The following is a 24,957-nucleotide window of genomic DNA, read 5'->3' as shown; positions in this document are numbered from 1 at the left end:
CCTGGGTACACCTGAAATATCCCAGGAAATATAAAAATGGTTCCAAACATTGTGGAACTTACGTACGATGGAATATCCCTCAGCCACGAAATCAATGTCATAAGACCAGTAGCAGCAAAATGAGTGGATTCAGGTACGATGATTCTAAGTGAAAGAAGTCACACAGGAAAAGAAACTTATCATAAGATATCACTTAGGAAGATCCTGTAAACATGGCTACACATGAACTGAGTTAGGCAAGAGAACAGAGTCTCACATTTAGAAAACACTCTTATGCCTGCTTAAGGGGGAAGGAGAGGTGGGGTGAGGCATCAAACCAGAGTTTGATATAAGCACAGGTACCGTTCCAAAAACCAACTATGGATTAGACAAGACCTACACCTTCCTCAGTGAAAGGGACTCAAAACCCCATATTTCCCGCAGAGGAATAGATCTGACTAGTAAGAATCTTAAAACCTATGTATTGTTATGTCTCCGTAAGGGAATCAAGTGTGTCTAGACTGGCATAATCTTGGCCGCGAGAATCAGCTCAAACCCACTCTAAAAAGGAATTTCAAAAACAGAACAAAGAAACAGGGAAATTCTTTACAATTCCTTCAGGGTCTCTGATGCAACCTGGAATGACCCTATCTACAATGACAGCTTGATGTGGCATAAGGCTGGACACTTGGGACTGAGAGGATTGGTGAGATTGGGTGAGCAAATGCAGACCCTTTAAAGCAATAATGCATGGCACCCATTCCATGGGTCCCAGCTCTCCAGGTTGAAGGGAATATTACTACAGCTATAACGTGTATGGGAAACCTAGAGAATGGACACACTGTGAATACGAAAGGTTTCTAAAACTCAACGAAGAGCCCCTCTCCTGGTGCTCCGGTTTGACTTTCCAACTGCTTTCCTATCAATCTCCCAACTTGGAGAGACAGCCCCTTTAAGCTCCTGGTTCGCACAGGTTGCCAAATTGGCAGAGGATGAAAGGGAAGAGGGAGAACCAATGAGAGAGTAGCTGTTAGGCATTTGGATGGGCACATGTCACTCTAATTTCCCGGCAGGAAGAAGAATGAACCAAAGTCTCAGCCACCCACTGGGAACCAGTAGAGGTCCTGAACCAAAAGTTTGGACTTGCGTTCAGCTCACAAAAAACGAGTTGAGAAATGGAGCTCAGGGGCACAGCAATTCACAAACTGGCAGAGTAATCAAGGCCAACTATCGTCCAAAAATCTGTTGAAGGAAGGCAACGAGGCGGACTTGAAAGCGAGGCAGAATAGCAGGAAACAGATTTCAAGAGGTACGTTGGAATCGCCTGTAAAGCACAGGAAGAGGGGCACAACTTCGACAATGATGCACTTGGACAAAAAGGGTGTATGCGTTTTCTCCTGAATATATTCAGGAGAAAACGCATACGCCCTTTTTGGCCAAGCAAGCAAGCGGGCAATGCAAATCTGCACTACAAAGAAGTATCACTTCCCACCGGTCAAAAGGGACATCCACAAAATGTGTAAAAACCAGAAAGGCAAGACAGGCCCTGGAGAACAGGGAGCCTTGTTATGCAGATGGGCGGGATGTAAGTTGCCAACTGCCTCACTGGAGGAGTGCATTGTGTTCCCTAAAACAAGTAAACAACAGAGCTCCAGAGCCAAGGGCACGTCCAGTCTAGGGAATATACCTTGGGAAAACTGAAAATCCATAAGACAGAGCCACCCCCAAATTGAGGGCTGCACTGCTTACAGGAACCTCAACCTGGGTACACCTGAAATATCCCAGGAAATATAAAAATGGTTCCAAACATTGTGGAACTTACGTACGATGGAATATCCCTCAGCCACGAAATCAATGTCATAAGACCAGTAGCAGCAAAATGAGTGGATTCAGGTACGATGATTCTAAGTGAAAGAAGTCACACAGGAAAAGAAACTTATCATAAGATATCACTTAGGAAGATCCTGTAAACATGGCTACACATGAACTGAGTTAGGCAAGAGAACAGAGTCTCACATTTAGAAAACACTCTTATGCCTGCTTAAGGGGGAAGGAGAGGTGGGGTGATGCATCAAACCCGAGTTTGATATAAGCACAGGTACCGTTCCAAAAACCAACTATGGAATAGACAAGACCTACACCTTCCTCAGTGAAAGGGACTCAAAACCCCATATTTCCCGCAGAGGAATAGATCTGACTAGTAAGAATATTAAAACCTATGTATTGATATGTCTCCGTAAGGGAATCAAGTGTGTCTAGACTGGCATAATCATGGCCGCGAGAATCAGCTCAAACCCACTCTAAAAAGGAATTTCAAAAACAGAACAAAGAAACAGGGAAATTCTTTACAATTCCTTCAGGGTCTCTGATGCAACCTGGAATGACCCTATCTACAATGACAGCTGGATGTGGCATAAGGCTGGACACTTGGGACTGAGAGGATTGGTGAGATTGGGTGAGCAAATGCAGACCCTTTAAAGCAATAATGCATGGCACCCATTCCATGGGTCCCAGCTCTCCAGGTTGAAGGGAATATTACTACAGCTATAACGTGTACGGGAAACCTAGATAATGGACACACTATGAATACGAAAGGTTTCTAAAACTCAATGAAGAGCCCCTCTCCTGGTGCTCCGGTTTGACATTCCAACTGCTTTCCTATCAATCTCCCAACTTGGAGAGACAGCCCCTTTAAGCTCCTGGTTCGCACAGGTTGCCAATTTGGCAGAGGATGAAAGGGAAGAGGGAGAACCAATGAGAGAGTAGCTGTTAGGCATTTGGATGGGCACATGTCACTCTAATTTCCCGGCAGGAAGAAGAATTAACCAAAGTCTCAGCCACCCACCGGGAACCAGTAGAGGTCCTGAACCAAAAGTTTGGACTTGCGTTCAGCTCACAAAAAACGAGTTGAAAAATGGAGCTCAGGGGCACAGCAATTCACAAACTGGCAGAGTAATCAAGGCCAACTATCGTCCAAAAATCTGTTGAGGGAAGGCAACGAGGCGGACTTGAAAGCGAGGCAGAATAGCAGGAAACAGATTTCAAGAGGTACGTTGGAATCGCCTGTAAAGCACAGGAAGAGGGGCACAACTTCGACAATGATGCACTTGGCCAAAAAGGGCGTATGCGTTTTCTCCTGAATATATTCAGGAGAAAACGCATACGCCCTTTTTGGCCAAGCAAGCAAGCGGGCAATGCAAATCTGCACTACAAAGAAGTATCACTTCCCACCGGTCAAAAGGGACATCCACAAAATGTGTAAAAACCAGAAAGGCAAGACAGGCCCTGGAGAACAGGGAGCCTTGTTATGCAGATGGGCGGGATATAAGTTGCCAACTGCCTCACTGGAGGAGTGCATTGTGTTCCCTAAAACAAGTAAACAACAGAGCTCCAGAGCCAAGGGCACGTCCAGTCTAGGGAATATACCTTGGGAAAACTGAAAATCCATAAGACAGAGCCACCCCCAAATTGAGGGCTGCACTGCTTACAGGAACCTCAACCTGGGTACACCTGAAATATCCCAGGAAATATAAAAATGGTTCCAAACATTGTGGAACTTACGTACGATGGAATATCCCTCAGCCACGAAATCAATGTCATAAGACCAGTAGCAGCAAAATGAGTGGATTCAGGTACGATGATTCTAAGTGAAAGAAGTCACACAGGAAAAGAAACTTATCATAAGATATCACTTAGGAAGATCCTGTAAACATGGCTACACATGAACTGAGTTAGGCAAGAGAACAGAGTCTCACATTTAGAAAACACTCTTATGCCTGCTTAAGGGGGAAGGAGAGGTGGGGTGATGCATCAAACCCGAGTTTGATATAAGCACAGGTACCGTTCCAAAAACCAACTATGGAATAGACAAGACCTACACCTTCCTCAGTGAAAGGGACTCAAAACCCCATATTTCCCGCAGAGGAATACATCTGACTAGTAAGAATCTTAAAACCTATGTATTGATATGTCTCCGTAAGGGAATCAAGTGTGTCTAGACTGGCATAAACATGGCCGCGAGAATCAGCTCAAACCCACTCTAAAAAGGAATTTCAAAAACAGAACAAAGAAACAGGGAAATTCTTTACAATTCCTTCAGGGTCTCTGATGCAACCTGGAATGACCCTATCTACAATGACAGCTGGATATGGCATAAGGCTGGACACTTGGGACTGAGAGGATTGGTGAGATTGGGTGCGAAAATGCAGACCCTTTAAAGCAATAATGCATGGCACCCATTCCATGGGTCCCAGCTCTCCAGGTGGAAGGGAATATTACTACAGCTATAACGTGGACGGGAAACCTAGAGAATGGACACACTGTGAATACGAAAGGTTTCTAAAACTCAACGAAGAGCCCCTCTCCTGGTGCTCCGGTTTGACTTTCCAACTGCTTTCCTATCAATCTCCCAACTTGGAGAGACAGCCCCTTTAAGCTCCTGGTTCGCACAGGTTGCCAATTTGGCAGAGGATGAAAGGGAAGAGGGAGAACCAATGAGAGAGTAGCTGTTAGGCATTTGGATGGGCACATGTCACTCTAATTTCCCGGCAGGAAGAAGAATGAACCAAAGTCTCAGCCACCCACCGGGAACCAGTAGAGGTCCTGAACCAAAAGTTTGGACTTGCGTTCAGCTCACAAAAAACGAGTTGAAAAATGGAGCTCAGGGGCACAGCAATTCACAAACTGGCAGAGTAATCAAGGCCAAATATCGTCCAAAAATCTGTTGAGGGAAGGCAACGAGGCGGACTTGAAAGCGAGGCAGAATAGCAGGAAACAGATTTCAAGAGGTACGTTGGAATCGCCTGTAAAGCACAGGAAGAGGGGCACAACTTCGACAATGATGCACTTGGCCAAAAAGGGCGTATGCGTTTTCTCCTGAATATATTCAGGAGAAAACGCATACGCCCTTTTTGGCCAAGCAAGCAAGCGGGCAATGCAAATCTGCACTACAAAGAAGTATCACTTCCCACCGGTCAAAAGGGACATCCACAAAATGTGTAAAAACCAGAAAGGCAAGACAGGCCCTGGAGAACAGGGAGCCTTGTTATGCTGATGGGCGGGATGTAAGTTGCCAACTGCCTCACTGGAGGAGTGCATTGTGTTCCCTAAAACAAGTAAACAACAGAGCTCCAGAGCCAAGGGCACGTCCAGTCTAGGGAATATACCTTGGGAAAACTGAAAATCCATAAGACAGAGCCACCCCCAAATTGAGGGCTGCACTGCTTACAGGAACCTCAACCTGGGTACACCTGAAATATCCCAGGAAATATAAATATGGTTCCAAACATTGTGGAACTTACGTACGATGGAATATCCCTCAGCCACGAAATCAATGTCATAAGACCAGTAGCAGCAAAATGAGTGGATTCAGGTACGATGATTCTAAGTGAAAGAAGTCACACAGGAAAAGAAACTTATCATAAGATATCACTTAGGAAGATCCTGTAAACATGGCTACACATGAACTGAGTTAGGCAAGAGAACTGAGTCTCACATTTAGAAAACACTCTTATGCCTGCTTAAGGGGAAAGGAGAGGTGGGGTGATGCATCAAACCCGAGTTTGATATAAGCACAGGTACCGTTCCAAAAACCAACTATGGAATAGACAAGACCTACACCTTCCTCAGTGAAAGGGACTCAAAACCCCATATTTCCCGCAGAGGAATAGATCTGACTAGTAAGAATCTTAAAACCTATGTATTGATATGCCTCCGTAAGGGAATCAAGTGTGTCTAGACTGGCATAAACATGGCCGCGAGAATCAGCTCAAACCCACTCTAAAAAGGAATTTCAAAAACAGAACAAAGAAACAGGGAAATTCTTTACAATTCCTTCAGGGTCTCTGATGCAACCTGGAATGACCCTATCTACAATGACAGCTGGATGTGGCATAAGGCTGGACACTTGGTACTGAGAGGATTGGTGAGATTGGGTGCGCAAATGCAGACCCTTTAAAGCAATAATGCATGGCACCCATTCCATGGGTCCCAGCTCTCCAGGTGGAAGGGAATATTACTACAGCTATAACGTGTACGGGAAACCTAGAGAATGGACACACTGTGAATACGAAAGGTTTCTAAAACTCAACGAAGAGCCCCTCTCCTGGTGCTCCGGTTTGACTTTCCAACTGCTTTCCTATCAATCTCCCAACTTGGAGAGACAGCCCCTTTAAGCTCCTGGTTCGCACAGGTTGCCAATTTGGCAGAGGATGAAAGGGAAGAGGGAGAACCAATGAGAGAGTAGCTGTTAGGCATTTGGATGGGCACATGTCACTCTAATTTCCCGGCAGGAAGAAGAATGAACCAAAGTCTCAGCCACCCACCGGGAACCAGTAGAGGTCCTGAACCAAAAGTTTGGACTTGCATTCAGCTCACAAAAAACGAGTTGAAAAATGGAGCTCAGGGGCACAGCAATTCACAAACTGGCAGAGTAATCAAGGCCAAATATCGTCCAAAAATCTGTTGAGGGAAGGCAACGAGGCGGACTTGAAAGCGAGGCAGAATAGCAGGAAACAGATTTCAAGAGGTACGTTGGAATCGCCTGTAAAGCACAGGAAGAGGGGCACAACTTCGACAATGATGCACTTGGCCAAAAAGGGCGTATGCGTTTTCTCCTGAATATATTCAGGAGAAAACGCATACGCCCTTTTTGGCCAAGCAAGCAAGCGGGCAATGCAAATCTGCACTACAAAGAAGTATCACTTCCCACCGGTCAAAAGGGACATCCACAAAATGTGTAAAAACCAGAAAGGCAAGACAGGCCCTGGAGAACAGGGAGCCTTGTTATGCTGATGGGCGGGATGTAAGTTGCCAACTGCCTCACTGGAGGAGTGCATTGTGTTCCCTAAAACAAGTAAACAACAGAGCTCCAGAGCCAAGGGCACGTCCAGTCTAGGGAATATACCTTGGGAAAACTGAAAATCCATAAGACAGAGCCACCCCCAAATTGAGGGCTGCACTGCTTACAGGAACCTCAACCTGGGTACACCTGAAATATCCCAGGAAATATAAATATGGTTCCAAACATTGTGGAACTTACGTACGATGGAATATCCCTCAGCCACGAAATCAATGTCATAAGACCAGTAGCAGCAAAATGAGTGGATTCAGGTACGATGATTCTAAGTGAAAGAAGTCACACAGGAAAAGAAACTTATCATAAGATATCACTTAGGAAGATCCTGTAAACATGGCTACACATGAACTGAGTTAGGCAAGAGAACTGAGTCTCACATTTAGAAAACACTCTTATGCCTGCTTAAGGGGGAAGGAGAGGTGGGGTGATGCATCAAACCCGAGTTTGATATAAGCACAGGTACCGTTCCAAAAACCAACTATGGAATAGACAAGACCTACACCTTCCTCAGTGAAAGGGACTCAAAACCCCATATTTCCCGCAGAGGAATAGATCTGACTAGTAAGAATCTTAAAACCTATGTATTGATATGCCTCCGTAAGGGAATCAAGTGTGTCTAGAATGGCATAAACATGGCCGCGAGGATCAGCTCAAACCCACTCTAAAAAGGAATTTCAAAAACAGAACAAAGAAACAGGGAAATTCTTTACAATTCCTTCAGGGTCTCTGATGCAACCTGGAATGACCCTATCTACAATGACAGCTGGATGTGGCATAAGGCTGGACACTTGGGACTGAGAGGATTGGTGAGATTGGGTGCGCAAATGCAGACCCTTTAAAGCAATAATGCATGGCACCCATTCCATGGGTCCCAGCTCTCCAGGTGGAAGGGAATATTACTACAGCTATAACGTGTACGGGAAACCTAGAGAATGGACACACTGTGAATACGAAAGGTTTCTAAAACTCAACGAAGAGCCCCTCTCCTGGTGCTCCGGTTTGATTTTCCAACTGCTTTCCTATCAATCTCCCAACTTGGAGAGACAGCCCCTTTAAGCTCCTGGTTCGCACAGGTTGCCAATTTGGCAGAGGATGAAAGGGAAGAGGGAGAACCAATGAGAGAGTAGCTGTTAGGCATTTGGATGGGCACATGTCACTCTAATTTCCCGGCAGGAAGAAGAATGAACCAAAGTCTCAGCCACCCACCGAGAACCAGTATAGGTCCTGAACCAAAAGTTTGGACTTGCGTTCAGCTCACAAAAAACGAGTTGAAAAATGGAGCTCAGGGGCACAGCAATTCACAAACTGGCAGAGTAATCAAGGCCAACTATCGTCCAAAAATCTGTTGAGGGAAGGCAACGAGGCGGACTTAAAGCGAGGCAGAATAGCAGGAAACAGATTTCAAGAGGTACGTTGGAATCGCCTGTAAAGCACAGGAAGAGGGGCACAACTTCGACAATGATGCACTTGGCCAAAAAGGGCGTATGCGTTTTCTCCTGAATATATTCAGGAGAAAACGCATACGCCCTTTTTGGCCAAGCAAGCAAGCGGGCAATGCAAATCTGCACTACAAAGAAGTATCACTTCCCACCGGTCAAAAGGGACATCCACAAAATGTGTAAAAACCAGAAAGGCAAGACAGGCCCTGGAGAACAGGGAGCCTTGTTATGCTGATGGGCGGGATGTAAGTTGCCAACTGCCTCACTGGAGGAGTGCATTGTGTTCCCTAAAACAAGTAAACAACAGAGCTCCAGAGCCAAGGGCACGTCCAGTCTAGGGAATATACCTTGGGAAAACTGAAAATCCATAAGACAGAGCCACCTCCAAATTGAGGGCTGCACTGCTTACAGGAACCTCAACCTGGGTACACCTGAAATATCCCAAAAATATAAAAATGGTTCCAAACATTGTGGAACTTACGTACGATGGAATATCCCTCAGCCACGAAATCAATGTCATAAGACCAGTAGCAGCAAAATGAGTGGATTCAGGTATGATGATTCTAAGTGAAAGAAGTCACACAGGAAAAGAAACTTATCATAAGATATCACTTAGGAAGATCCTGTAAACATGGCTACACATGAACTGAGTTAGGCAAGAGAACTGAGTCTCACATTTAGAAAACACTCTTATGCCTGCTTAAGGGGGAAGGAGATGTGGGGTGATGCATCAAACCAGAGTTTGATATAAGCACAGGTACCGTTCCAAAAACCAACTATGGAATAGACAAGACCTACACCTTCCTCAGTGAAAGGGACTCAAAACCCCATATTTCCCGCAGAGGAATAGATCTGGCTAGTAAGAATCTTAAAACCTATGTATTGATATGCCTCCGTAAGGGAATCAAGTGTGTCTAGACTGGCATAAACATGGCCGCGAGAATCAGCTCAAACCCACTCTAAAAAGGAATTTCAAAAACAGAACAAAGAAACAGGGAAATTCTTTACAATTCCTTCAGGGTCTCTGATGCAACCTGGAATGACCCTATCTACAATGACAGCTGGATGTGGCATAAGGCTGGACACTTGGGACTGAGAGGATTGGTGAGATTAGGTGAGCAAATGCAGATCCTTTAAAGCAATAATGCATGGCACCCATTCCATGGGTCCCCGCTCTCCAGGTGGAAGGGAATATTACTACAGCTATAACGTGTACGGGAAACCTAGAGAATGGACACACTGTGAATACAAAAGGTTTCTAAAACTCAACGAAGAGCCCCTCTCCTGGTGCTCCGGTTTGATTTTCCAACTGCTTTCCTATCAATCTCCCAACTTGGAGAGACAGCCCCTTTAAGCTCCTGGTTCGCACAGGTTGCCAATTTGGCAGAGGATGAAAGGGAAGAGGGAGAACCAATGAGAGAGTAGCTGTTAGGCATTTGGATGGGCACATGTCACTCTAATTTCCCGGCAGGAAGAAGAATGAACCAAAGTCTCAGCCACCCACCGAGAACCAGTATAGGTCCTGAACCAAAAGTTTGGACTTGCGTTCAGCTCACAAAAAACGAGTTGAAAAATGGAGCTCAGGGGCACAGCAATTCACAAACTGGCAGAGTAATCAAGGCCAACTATCGTCCAAAAATCTGTTGAGGGAAGGCAACGAGGCGGACTTGAAAGCGAGGCAGAATAGCAGGAAACAGATTTCAAGAGGTACATTGGAATCGCCTGTAAAGCACAGGAAGAGGGGCACAACTTCGACAATGATGCACTTGGCCAAAAAGGGCGTATGCGTTTTCTCCTGAATATATTCAGGAGAAAACGCATACGCCCTTTTTGGCCAAGCAAGCAAGCGGGCAATGCAAATCTGCACTACAAAGAAGTATCACTTCCCACCGGTCAAAAAGGACATCCACACAATGTGTAAAAACCAGAAAGGCAAGACAGGCCCTGGAGAACAGGGAGCCTTGTTATGCTGATGGGCGGGATGTAAGTTGCCAACTGCCTCACTGGAGGAGTGCATTGTGTTCCCTAAAACAAGTAAACAACAGAGCTCCAGAGCCAAGGGCACTTCCAGTCTAGGGAATATACCTTGGGAAAATTGAAAATCCATAAGACAGAGCCACCCCCAAATTGAGGGCTGCACTGCTTACAGGAACCTCAACCTGGGTCCACCTGAAATATCCCAGGAAATATAAAAATGGTTCCAAACATTGTGGAACTTACGTACGATGGAATATCCCTCAGCCACGAAATCAATGTCATAAGACCAGTAGCAGCAAAATGAGTGGATTCAGGTACGATGATTCTAAGTGAAAGAAGTCACACAGGAAAAAAAAATCATAAGATATCACTTAGGAAGATCCTGTAAACATGGCTACACATGAACTGAGTTAGGCAAGAGAACAGAGTCTCACATTTAGAAAACACTCTTATGCCTGCTTAAGGGGGAAGGAGAGGTGGGGTGATGCATCAAACCCGAGTTTGATATAAGCACAGGTACCGTTCCAAAAACCAACTATGGAATAGACAAGACCTACACCTTCCTCAGTGAAAGGGACTCAAAACCCCATATTTCCCGCAGAGGAATAGATCTGACTAGTAAGAATCTTAAAACCTATGTATTGATATGTCTCCGTAAGGGAATCAAGTGTGTCTAGACTGGCATAAACATGGCAGTGAGAATCAGCTCAAACCCACTCTAAAAAGGAATTTCAAAAACAGAACAAAGAAACAGGGAAATTCTTTACAATTCCTTCAGGGTCTCTGATGCAACCTGGAATGACCCTATCTACAATGACAGGTGGATATGGCATAAGGCTGGACACTTGGGACTGAGAGGATTGGTGAGATTGGGTGCGCAAATGCAGACCCTTTAAAGCAATAATGCATGGCACCCATTCCATGGGTCCCAGCTCTCCAGGTGGAAGGGAATATTACTACAGCTATAACGTGTACGGGAAACCAAGAGAATGGACACACTGTGAATACGAAAGGTTTCTAAAACTCAACGAAGAGCCCCTCTCCTGGTGCTCCGGTTTGACTTTCCAACTGCTTTCCTATCAATCTCCCAACTTGGAGAGACAGCCCCTTTAAGCTCCTGGTTCGCACAGGTTGCCAATTTGGCAGAGGATGAAAGGGAAGAGGGAGAACTAATGAGAGAGTAGCTGTTAGGCATTTGGATGGGCACATGTCACTCTAATTTCCCGGCAGGAAGAAGAATGAACCAAAGTCTCAGCCACCCACCGGGAACCAGTAGAGGTCCTGAACCAAAAGTTTGGACTTGCGTTCAGCTCACAAAAAACGAGTTGAAAAATGGAGCTCAGGGGCACAGCAATTCACAAACTGACAGAGTAATCAAGGCCAACTATCATCCAAAAATCTGTTGAGGGAAGGCAACGAGGCGGACTTGAAAGCGAGGCAGAATAGCAGGAAACAGATTTCAAGAGGTACGTTGAAATCGCCTGTAAAGCACAGGAAGAGGGGCACAACGTCGACAATGATGCACTTGGCCAAAAAGGGCGTATGCGTTTTCTCCTGAATATATTCAGGAGAAAACGCATACGCCCTTTTTGGCCAAGCAAGCAAGCAGGCAATGCAAATCTGCACTACAAAGAAGTATCACTTCCCACCGGTCAAAAAGGACATCCACAAAATGTGTAAAAACCAGAAAGGCAAGACAGGCCCTGGAGAACAGGGAGCCTTGTTATGCTGATGGGCGGGATGTAAGTTGCCAACTGCCTCACTGGAGGAGTGCATTGTGTTCCCTAAAACAAGTAAACAACAGAGCTCCAGAGCCAAGGGCACTTCCAGTCTAGGGAATATACCTTGGGAAAACTGAAAATCCATAAGACAGAGCCACCCCCAAATTGAGGGCTGCACTGCTTACAGGAACCTCAACCTGGGTACACCTGAAATATCCCAGGAAATATAAAAATGGTTCCAAACATTGTGGAACTTACGTACGATGGAATATCCCTCAGCCACGAAATCAATGTCATAAGACCAGTAGCAGCAAAATGAGTGGATTCAGGTACGATGATTCTAAGTGAAATAAGTCACACAGGAAAAGAAACTTATCATAAGATATCACTTAGGAAGATCCTGTAAACATGGCTACACATGAACTGAGTTAGGCAAGAGAACAGAGTCTCACATTTAGAAAACACTCTTATGCCTGCTTAAGGGGGAAGGAGAGGTGGGGTGATGCATCAAACCCGAGTTTGATATAAGCACAGGTACCGTTCCAAAAACCAACTATGGAATAGACAAGACCTACACCTTCCTCAGTGAAAGGGACTCAAAACCCCATATTTCCCGCAGAGGAATAGATCTGACTAGTAAGAATCTTAAAACCTATGTATTGATATGTCTCCGTAAGGGAATCAAGTGTGTCTAGACTGGCATAAACATGGCAGTGAGAATCAGCTCAAACCCACTCTAAAAAGGAATTTCAAAAACAGAACAAAGAAACAGGGAAATTCTTTACAATTCCTTCAGGGTCTCTGATGCAACCTGGAATGACCCTATCTACAATGACAGGTGGATATGGCATAAGGCTGGACACTTGGGACTGAGAGGATTGGTGAGATTGGGTGCGCAAATGCAGACCCTTTAAAGCAATAATGCATGGCACCCATTCCATGGGTCCCAGCTCTCCAAGTGGAAGGGAATATTACTACAGCTATAACGTGTACGGGAAACCAAGAGAATGGACACACTGTGAATACGAAAGGTTTCTAAAACTCAACGAAGAGCCCCTCTCCTGGTGCTCCGGTTTCACTTTCCAACTGCTTTCCTATCAATCTCCCAACTTGGAGAGACAGCCCCTTTAAGCTCCTGGTTCGCACAGGTTGCCAATTTGGCAGAGGATGAAAGGGAAGAGGGAGAACCAATGAGAGAGTAGCTGTTAGGCATTTGGATGGGCACATGTCACTCTAATTTCCCGGCAGGAAGAAGAATTAACCAAAGTCTCAGCCACCCACCGGGAACCAGTAGAGGTCCTGAACCAAAAGTTTGGACTTGCGTTCAGCTCACAAAAAACGAGTTGAAAAATGGAGCTCAGGGGCACAGCAATTCACAAACTGGCAGAGTAATCAAGGCCAACTATCGTCCAAAAATCTGTTGAGGGAAGGCAACGAGGCGGACTTGAAAGCGAGGCAGAATAGCAGGAAACAGATTTCAAGAGGTACGTTGGAATCGCCTGTAAAGCACAGGAAGAGGGGCACAACTTCGACAATGATGCACTTGGCCAAAAAGGGCGTATGCGTTTTCTCCTGAATATATTCAGGAGAAAACGCATACGCCCTTTTTGGCCAAGCAAGCAAGCGGGCAATGCAAATCTGCACTACAAAGAAGTATCACTTCCCACCGGTCAAAAAGGACATCCACAAAATGTGTAAAAACCAGAAAGGCAAGACAGGCCCTGGAGAACAGGGAGCCTTGTTATGCTGATGGGCGGGATGTAAGTTGCCAACTGCCTCACTGGAGGAGTGCATTGTGTTCCCTAAAACAAGTAAACAACAGAGCTCCAGAGCCAAGGGCACTTCCAGTCTAGGGAATATACCTTGGGAAAACTGAAAATCCATAAGACAGAGCCACCCCCATATTGAGGGCTGCACTGCTTACAGGAACCTCAACCTGGGTCCACCTGAAATATCCCAGGAAATATAAAAATGGTTCCAAACATTGTGGAACTTACGTACGATGGAATATCCCTCAGCCACGAAATCAATGTCATAAGACCAGTAGCAGCAAAATGAGTGGATTCAGGTACGATGATTCTAAGTGAAAGAAGTCACACAGGAAAAGAAACATCATAAGATATCACTTAGGAAGATCCTGTAAACATGGCTACACATGAACTGAGTTAGGCAAGAGAACAGAGTCTCACATTTAGAAAACACTCTTATGCCTGCTTAAGGGGGAAGGAGAGGTGGGGTGATGCATCAAACCCGAGTTTGATATAAGCACAGGTACCGTTCCAAAAACCAACTATGGAATAGACAAGACCTACACCTTCCTCAGTGAAAGGGACTCAAAACCCCATATTTCCCGCAGAGGAATAGATCTGACTAGTAAGAATCTTAAAACCTATGTATTGATATGTCTCCGTAAGGGAATCAAGTGTGTCTAGACTGGCATAAACATGGCAGTGAGAATCAGCTCAAACCCACTCTAAAAAGGAATTTCAAAAACAAAGAAACAGGGAAATTCTTTACAATTCCTTCAGGGTCTCTGATGCAACCTGGAATGACCCTATCTACAATGACAGGTGGATATGGCATCAGGCTGGACACTTGGGACTGAGAGGATTGGTGAGATTGGGTGCGCAAATGCAGACCCTTTAAAGCAATAATGCATGGCACCCATTCCATGGGTCCCAGCTCTCCAGGTGGAAGGGAATATTACTACAGCTATAACGTGTACGGGAAACCAAGAGAATGGACACACTGTGAATACGAAAGGTTTCTAAAACTCAACGAAGAGCCCCTCTCCTGGTGCTCCGGTTTCACTTTCCAACTGCTTTCCTATCAATCTCCCAACTTGGAGAGACAGCCCCTTTAAGCTCCTGGTTCGCACAGGTTGCCAATTTGGCAGAGGATGAAAGGGAAGAGGGAGAACCAATGAGAGAGTAGCTGTTAGGCATTTGGATGGGCACATGTCACTCTAATTTCCCGGCAGGAAGAAGAATTAACCAAAGTCTCAGCCACCCACCGGGAACCAGTAGAGGTCCTGAACCAAAAGTTTGGACTTGCGTTCAGCTCACAAAAAACGAGTTGAAAAATGGAGCTCAGGGGCACAGCAATTCACAAACTGGCAGAGTAATCAAGGCCAACTATCGTCCAAAAATCTGTTGAGGGAAGGCAACGAGGCGGACTTGAAAGCGAGGCAGAATAGCAGGAAACAGATTTCAAGAGGTACGTTGGAATCGCCTGTAAAGCACAGGAAGAGGGGCACAACTTCGACAATGATGCACTTGGCCAAAAAGGGCGTATGCGTTTTCTCCTGAATATATTCAGGAGAAAACGCATACGCCCTTTTTGGCCAAGCAAGCAAGCGGGCAATGCAAATCTGCACTACAAAGAAGTATCACTTCCCACCGGTCAAAAAGGACATCCACAAAATGTGTAAAAACCAGAAAGGCAAGACAGGCCCTGGAGAACAGGGAGCCTTGTTATGCTGATGGGCGGGATGTAAGTTGCCAACTGCCTCACTGGAGGAGTGCATTGTGTTCCCTAAAACAAGTAAACAACAGAGCTCCAGAGCCAAGGGCACTTCCAGTCTAGGGAATATACCTTGGGAAAACTGAAAATCCATAAGACAGAGCCACCCCCATATTGAGGGCTGCACTGCTTACAGGAACCTCAACCTGGGTCCACCTGAAATATCCCAGGAAATATAAAAATGGTTCCAAACATTGTGGAACTTACGTACGATGGAATATCCCTCAGCCACGAAATCAATGTCATAAGACCAGTAGCAGCAAAATGAGTGGATTCAGGTACGATGATTCTAAGTGAAAGAAGTCACACAGGAAAAGAAACATCATAAGATATCACTTAGGAAGATCCTGTAAACATGGCTACACATGAACTGAGTTAGGCAAGAGAACAGAGTCTCACATTTAGAAAACACTCTTATGCCTGCTTAAGGGGGAAGGAGAGGTGGGGTGATGCATCAAACCCGAGTTTGATATAAGCACAGGTACCGTTCCAAAAACCAACTATGGAATAGACAAGACCTACACCTTCCTCAGTGAAAGGGACTCAAAACCCCATATTTCCCGCAGAGGAATAGATCTGACTAGTAAGAATCTTAAAACCTATGTATTGATATGTCTCCGTAAGGGAATCAAGTGTGTCTAGACTGGCATAAACATGGCAGTGAGAATCAGCTCAAACCCACTCTAAAAAGGAATTTCAAAAACAAAGAAACAGGGAAATTCTTTACAATTCCTTCAGGGTCTCTGATGCAACCTGGAATGACCCTATCTACAATGACAGGTGGATATGGCATCAGGCTGGACACTTGGGACTGAGAGGATTGGTGAGATTGGGTGCGCAAATGCAGACCCTTTAAAGCAATAATGCATGGCACCCATTCCATGGGTCCCAGCTCTCCAGGTGGAAGGGAATATTACTACAGCTATAACGTGTACGGGAACCCAAGAGAATGGACACACTGTGAATACGAAAGGTTTCTAAAACTCAACGAAGAGCCCCTCTCCTGGTGCTCCGGTTTCACTTTCCAACTGCTTTCCTATCAATCTCCCAACTTGGAGAGACAGCCCCTTTAAGCTCCTGGTTCGCACAGGTTGCCAATTTGGCAGAGGATGAAAGGGAAGAGGGAGAACCAATGAGAGAGTAGCTGTTAGGCATTTGGATGGGCACATGTCACTCTAATTTCCCTGCAGGAAGAAGAATGAACCAAAGTCTCAGCCACCCACCGGGAACCAGTAGAGGTCCTGAACCAAAAGTTTGGACTTGCGTTCAGCTCACAAAAAACGAGTTGAAAAATGGAGCTCAGGGGCACAGCAATTCACAAACTGGCAGAGTAATCAAGGCCAACTATCGTCCAAAAATCTGTTGAGGGAAGGCAACGAGGCGGACTTGAAAGCGAGGCAGAATAGCAGGAAACAGATTTCAAGAGGTACGTTGAAATCGCCTGTAAAGCACAGGAAGAGGGGCACAACTTCGACAATGATGCACTTGGCCAAAAAGGGCGTATGCGTTTTCTCCTGAATATATTCAGGAGAAAACGCATACGCCCTTTTTGGCCAAGCAAGCAAGCGGGCAATGCAAATCTGCACTACAAAGAAGTATCACTTCCCACCGGTCAAAAAGGACATCCACAAAATGTGTAAAAACCAGAAAGGCAAGACAGGCCCTGGAGAACAGGGAGCCTTGTTATGCTGATGGGCGGGATGTAAGTTGCCAACTGCCTCACTGGAGGAGTGCATTGTGTTCCCTAAAACAAGTAAACAACAGAGCTCCAGAGCCAAGGGCACGTCCAGTCTAGGGAATATACCTTGGGAAAACTGAAAATCCATAAGACAGAGCCACCCCCAAATTGAGGGCTGCACTGCTTACAGGAACCTCAACCTGGGTCCACCTGAAATATCCCAGGAAATATAAAAATGGTTCCAAACATTGTGGAACTTACGTACGATGGAATATCCCTCAGCCACGAAATCAATGTCATAAGACCAGTAGCAGCAAAATGAGTGGATTCAGGTACGATGATTCTAAGTGAAAGAAGTCACACAGGAAAAGAAACATCATAAGATATCACTTAGGAAGATCCTGTAAACATGGCTACACATGAACTGAGTTAGGAAAGAGAACAGAGTCTCACATTTAGAAAACACTCTTATGCCTGCTTAAGGGGGAAGGAGAGGTGGGGTGATGCATCAAACCCGAGTTTGATATAAGCACAGGTACCGTTCCAAAAACCAACTATGGAATAGACAAGACCTACACCTTCCTCAGTGAAAGGGACTCAAAACCCCATATTTCCCGCAGAGGAATAGATCTGACTAGTAAGAATCTTAAAACCTATGTATTGATATGTCTCCGTAAGGGAATCAAGTGTGTCTAGACTGGCATAAACATGGCAGTGAGAATCAGCTCAAACCCACTCTAAAAAGGAATTTCAAAAACAGAACAAAGAAACAGGGAAATTCTTTACAATTCCTTCAGGGTCTCTGATGCAACCTGGAATGACCCTATCTACACTGACAGGTGGATATGGCATAAGGCTGGACACTTGGGACTGAGAGGATTCGTGAGATTGGGTGCGCAAATGCAGACCCTTTAAAGCAATAATGCATGACACCCATTCCATGGGTCCCAGCTCTCCAGGTGGAAGGGAATATTACTACAGCTATAACGTGTACGGGAAACCTAGAGAATGGACACACTGTGAATACGAAAGGTTTCTAAAACTCAACGAAGAGCCCCTCTCCTGGTGCTCCGGTTTGACTTTCCAACTGCTTTCCTATCAATCTCCCAACTTGGAGAGACAGACCCTTTAAGCTCCTGGTTCGCACAGGTTGCCTATTTGGCAGAGGATGAAAGGGAAGAGGGAGAACCAATGAGAGAGTAGCTGTTAGGCATTTGGATGGGCACATGTCACTCTAATTTCCCAGCAGGAAGAAGAATGAACCAAAGTCTCAGCCACCCACCGGGAACCAGTATAGGTCCTGAACCAAAAGTTTGGACTTGCATTCAGCTCACAAAAAACGAGTTGAAAAATGGAGCTCAGGGGCACAGCAATTCACAAACTGGCAGAGTAATCAAGGCCAACTATCGTCCAAAAATCTGTTGAGGGAAGGCAACGAAGCGGACTTGAAAGCGAGGCAGAATAGGAGGAAACAGATTTCAAGAGGTATGTTGGAATCGCCTGTAAAGCACAGGAAGAGGGGCACAACTTCGACAATGATGCACTTGGCCAAAAAGGGCGTATGCGTTTTCTCCTGAATATATTCAGGAGAAAACGCATACGCCCTTTTTGGCCAAGCAAGCAAGCGGGCAATGCAAATCTGCACTACAAAGAAGTATCACTTCCCACCGGTCAAAAGGGACATCCACAAAATGTGTAAAAACCAGAAAGGCAAGACAGGCCCTGGAGAACAGGGAGCCTTGTTATGCTGATGGGCGGGATGTAAGTTGCCAACTGCCTCACTGGAGGAGTGCATTGTGTTCCCTAAAACAAGTAAACAACAGAGCTCCAGAGCCAAGGGCACGTCCAGTCTAGGGAATATACCTTGGGAAAACTGAAAATCCATAAGACAGAGCCACCCCCAAATTGAGGGCTGCACTGCTTACAGGAACCTCAACCTGGGTACACCTGAAATATCCCAGGAAATATAAAAATGGTTCCAAACATTGTGGAACTTACGTACGATGGAATATCCCTCAGCCACGAAATCAATGTCATAAGACCAGTAGCAGCAAAATGAGTGGATTCAGGTACGATGATTCTAAGTGAAAGAAGTCACACAGGAAAAGAAACTTATCATAAGATATCACTTAGGAAGATCCTGTAAACATGGCTACACATGAACTGAGTTAGGCAAGAGAACAGAGTCTCACATTTAGAAAACACTCTTATGCCTGCTTAAGGGGGAAGGAGAGGTGGGGTGATGCATCAAACCCGAGTTTGATATAAGCACAGGTACCGTTCCAAAAACCAACTATGGAATAGACAAGACCTACACCTTCCTCAGTGAAAGGGACTCAAAACCCCATATTTCCCGCAGAGGAATTGATCTGACTAGTAAGAATCTTAAAACCTATGTGTTGATATGTCTCCGTAAGGGAATCAAGTGTGTCTAGACTGGCATAAACATGGCCGCGAGAATCAGCTCAAACCCACTCTAAAAAGGAACTTCAAAAACAGAACAAAGAAACAGGGAAATTCTTTACAATTCCTTCAGGGTCTCTGATGCAACCTGGAATGACCCTATCTACAATGACAGCTGGATGTGGCATAAGGCTGGACACTTGGGACTGAGAGGATTGGTGAGATAGGGTGAGCAAATGCAGACCCTTTAAAGCAATAATGCATGGCACCCATTCCATGGGTCCCAGCTCTCCAGGTGGAAGGGAATATTACTACAGCTATAACGTGTACGGGAAACCAAGAGAATGGACACACTGTGAATACGAAAGGTTTCTAAAACTCAACGAAGAGCCCCTCTCCTGGTGCTCCGGTTTCACTTTCCAACTGCTTTCCTATCAATCTCCCAACTTGGAGAGACAGCCCCTTTAAGCTCCTGGTTCGCACAGGTTGCCAATTTGGCAGAGGATGAAAGGGAAGAGGGAGAACCAATGAGAGAGTAGCTGTTAGGCATTTGGATGGGCACATGTCACTCTAATTTCCCGGCAGGAAGAAGAATGAACCAAAGTCTCAGCCACCCACCGCGAACCAGTATAGGTCCTGAACCAAAAGTTTGGACTTGCATTCAGCTCACAAAAAACGAGTTGAAAAATGGACCTCAGGGGCACAGCAATTCACAAACTGGCAGAGTAATCAAGGCCAACTATCGTCCAAAAATTTGTTGAGGGAAGGCAACGAAGCGGACTTGAAAGCGAGGCAGAATAGTAGGAAATAGATTTCAAGAGGTATGTTGGAATCGCCTGTAAAGCACAGGAAGAGGGGCACAACTTCGACAATGATGCACTTGGCCAAAAAGGGCGTATGTGTTTTCTCCTGAATATATTCAGGAGAAAACGCATACGCCCTTTTTGGCCAAGCAAGCAAGCGGGCAATGCAAATCTGCACTACAAAGAAGTATCACTTCCCACCGGTCAAAAGGGACATCCACAAAATGTGTAAAAACCAGAAAGGCAAGACAGGCCCTGGAGAACAGGGAGCCTTGTTATGCTGATGGGCGGGATGTAAGTTGCCAACTGCCTCACTGGAGGAGTGCATTGTGTTCCCTAAAACAAGTAAACAACAGAGCTCCAGAGCCAAGGGCACGTCCAGTCTAGGGAATATACCTTGGGAAAACTGAAAATCCATAAGACAGAGCCACCCCCAAATTGAGGGCTGCACTGCTTACAGGAACCTCAACCTGGGTACACCTGAAATATCCCAGGAAATATAAAAATGGTTCCAAACATTGTGGAACTTACGTACGATGGAATATCCCTCAGCCACGAAATCAATGTCATAAGACCAGTAGCAGCAAAATGAGTGGATTCAGGTACGATGATTCTAAGTGAAAGAAGTCACACAGGAAAAGAAACTTATCATAAGATATCACTTAGGAAGATCCTGTAAACATGGCTACACATGAACTGAGTTAGGCAAGAGAACAGAGTCTCACATTTAGAAAACACTCTTATGCCTGCTTAAGGGGGAAGGAGAGGTGGGGTGATGCATCAAACCCGAGTTTGATATAAGCACAGGTACCGTTCCAAAAACCAACTATGGAATAGACAAGACCTACACCTTCCTCAGTGAAAGGGACTCAAAACCCCATATTTCCCGCAGAGGAATTGATCTGACTAGTAAGAATCTTAAAACCTATGTGTTGATATGTCTCCGTAAGGGAATCAAGTGTGTCTAGACTGGCATAAACATGGCCGCGAGAATCAGCTCAAACCCACTCTAAAAAGGAACTTCAAAAACAGAACAAAGAAACAGGGAAATTCTTTACAATTCCTTCAGGGTCTCTGATGCAACCTGGAATGACCCTATCTACAATGACAGCTGGATATGGCATAAGGCTGGACACTTGGGACTGAGAGGATTGGTGAGATAGGGTGAGCAAATGCAGACCCTTTAAAGCAATAATGCATGGCACCCATTCCATGGGTCCCAGCTCTCCAGGTGGAAGGGAATATTACTACAGCTATAACGTGGACGGGAAACCTAGAGAATGGACACACTGTGAATACGAAAGGTTTCTAAAACTCAACGAAGAGCCCCTCTCCTGGTGCTCCGGTTTCACTTTCCAACTGCTTTCCTATCAATCTCCCAACTTGGAGAGACAGCCCCTTTAAGCTCCTGGTTCGCACAGGTTGCCAATTTGGCAGAGGATGAAAGGGAAGAGGGAGAACCAATGAGAGAGTAGCTGTTAGGCATTTGGATGGGCACATGTCACTCTAATTTCCCGGCAGGAAGAAGAATGAACCAAAGTCTCAGCCACCCACCGGGAATCAGTAGAGGTCCTGAACCAAAAGTTTGGACTTGCGTTCAGCTCACAAAAAACGAGTTGAAAAATGGAGCTCAGGGGCACAGCAATTCACAAACTGGCAGAGTAATCAAGGCCAACTATCGTCCAAAAATCTGTTGAGGGAAGGCAATGAGGCGGACTTGAAAGCGAGGCAGAATAGCAGGAAACAGATTTCAAGAAGTACGTTGAAATCGCCTGTAAAGCACAGGAAGAGGGGCACAACTTCGACAATGATGCATTTGGCCAAAAAGGGCGTATGCGTTTTCTCCTGAATATATTCAGGAGAAAACGCATACGCCCTTTTTGGCCAAGCAAGCAAGCGGGCAATGCAAATCTGCACTACAAAGAAGTATCACTTCCCACCGGTCAAAAGGGACATCCACAAAATGTGTAAAAACCAGAAAGGCAAGACAGGCCCTGGAGAACAGGGAGCCTTGTTATGCTGATGGGCGGGATGTAAGTTGCCAACTGCCTCACTGGAGGAGTGCATTGTGTTCCCTAAAACAAGTAAACAACAGAGCTCCAGAGCCAAGGGCACTTCCAGTCTAGGGAATATACCTTGGGAAAACTGAAAATCCATAAGACAGAGCCACCCCCAAATTGAGGGCTGCACTGCTTACAGGAACCTCAACCTGGGTACACCTGAAATATCCCAGGAAATATAAAAATGGTTCCAAACATTGTGGAACTTACGTACGATGGAATATCCCTCAGCCACGAAATCAATGTCATAAGACCAGTAGCAGCAAAATGAGTGGATTCAGGTACGATGATTCTAAGTGAAAGAAGTCACACAGGAAAAGAAACTTATCATAAGATATCACTTAGGAAGATCCTGTAAACATGGCTACACATGAACTGAGTTAGGCAAGAGAACAGAGTCTCACATTTAGAAAACACTCTTATGCCTGCTTAAGGGGGAAGGAGAGGTGGGGTGATGCATCAAACCCGAGTTTGATATAAGCACAGGTACCGTTCCAAAAAACAACTATGGAATAGACAAGACCTACACCTTCCTCAGTGAAAGGGACTCAAAACCCCATATTTTCCGCAGAGGAATAGATCTGGCTAGTAAGAATCTTAAAACCTATGTATTGATATGTCTCCGTAAGGGAATCAAGTGTGTCTAGACTGGCATAAACATGGCAGCGAGAATCAGCTCAAACGCACTCTAAAAAGGAATTTCAAAAACAGAACAAAGAAATAGGGAAATTCTTTACAATTCCTTCAGGGTCTCTGATGCAACCTGGAATGACCCTATCTACAATGACAGCTGGATGTGGCATAAGGCTGGACACTTGGGACTGAGAGGATTGGTGAGATTGGGTGAGCAAATGCAGACCCTTTAAAGCAATAATGTATGGCACCCATTCCATGGGTCCCAGCTCTCCAGGTGGAAGGGAATATTACTACAGCTATAACGTGTATGGGAAACCTAGAGAATGGACACACTGTGAATACGAAAGGTTTCTAAAACTCAACGAAGAGCCCCTCTCCTGGTGCTCCGGTTTGACTTTCCAACTGCTTTCCTATCAATCTCCCAACTTGGAGAGAGAGCCCCTTTAAGCTCCTGGTTCGCACAGGTTGCCAATTTGGCAGAGGATGAAAGGGAAGAGGGAGAACCAATGAGAGAGTAGCTGTTAGGCATTTGGATGGGCACATGTCACTCTAATTTCCCTGCAGGAAGAAGAATGAACCAAAGTCTCAGCCACCCACCGGGAACCAGTAGAGGTCCTGAACCAAAAGTTTGGACTTGCGTTCAGCTCACAAAAAACGAGTTGAAAAATGGAGCTCAGGGGCACAGCAATTCACAAACTGGCAGAGTAATCAAGGCCAACTATCGTCCAAAAATCTGTTGAAGGAAGGCAACGAGGCGGACTTGAAAGCGAGGCAGAATAGCAGGAAACAGATTTCAAGAGGTACGTTGGAATCGCCTGTAAAGCACAGGAAGAGGGGCACAACTTCGACAATGATGCACTTGGCCAAAAAGGGCGTATGCGTTTTCTCCTGAATATATTCAGGAGAAAACGCATACGCCCTTTTTGGCCAAGCAAGCAAGCGCGCAATGCAAATCTGCACTACAAAGAAGTATCACTTCCCACCGGTCAAAAGGGACATCCACAAAATGTGTAAAAACCAGAAAGGCAAGACAGGCCCTGGAGAACAGGGAGCCTTGTTATGCTGATGGGCGGGATGTAAGTTGCCAACTGCCTCACTGGAGGAGTGCATTGTGTTCCCTAAAACAAGTAAACAACAGAGCTACAGAGCCAAGGGCACGTCCAGTCTAGGGAATATACCTTGGGAAAACTGAAAATCCATAAGACAGAGCCACCCCCAAATTGAGGGCTGCACTGCTTACAAGAACCTCAACCTGGGTACACCTGAAATATCCCAGGAAATATATTGGTAAGGGTGAACTGCTGCCACCTTGTGGCCGTTTCACACAACAGCAGCTTTAATCCCAACGCTAATGATCAGTTGATATTCAAAATCATTGCAGGCCTGTAAATGACACCTAACCTGAAAACAAATCCTGGGGTCACATATCGACCAAAAAATTCAAAGGACGTCCATATTTCAAAATGACCATTTCAAAAGGCATATTTTACGCACATTAGTGTTCTGCTTCTTTTCCTTTCTTTCCTTTTTTGTTAAAAAAACACGGGAATGGAAAAAGGCATCCCTCAGAATGGGCGAAAATCGTTGCAGACGAATCAATGGACAGAGGTTTAATCTCCAATATATATAAAGAGCTCATGCAGCTTAATATTAAAAAAACAAACAACCCAAAAAAATGGGCAGAAGATCTAAAGAGACGTTTCTTCAAAGGAGACACAGAGATGGCCAAGTCGCACATGAAAAGCTGCTCAACAGCACTAATTATTAGAGAAATGCAAATCAAACTACAATGAGGTATCACCTCACACCTGTTAGAATCGGCATCATCAGCAATTCTACAAACAACCAATTCTGGGGAGGGTGTGGACAAAAGGAGCCCTCTT

Source organism: Mesoplodon mirus (assembly GCF_964341445.2).
Source record: "Mesoplodon mirus genome assembly, chromosome: 8".
NCBI classification, from domain to species: Eukaryota; Metazoa; Chordata; class Mammalia; order Artiodactyla; family Ziphiidae; genus Mesoplodon; species Mesoplodon mirus.
The sequence above is the reverse complement of the archived record's forward strand: the minus strand, read 5'-3'. Positions refer to the sequence as shown.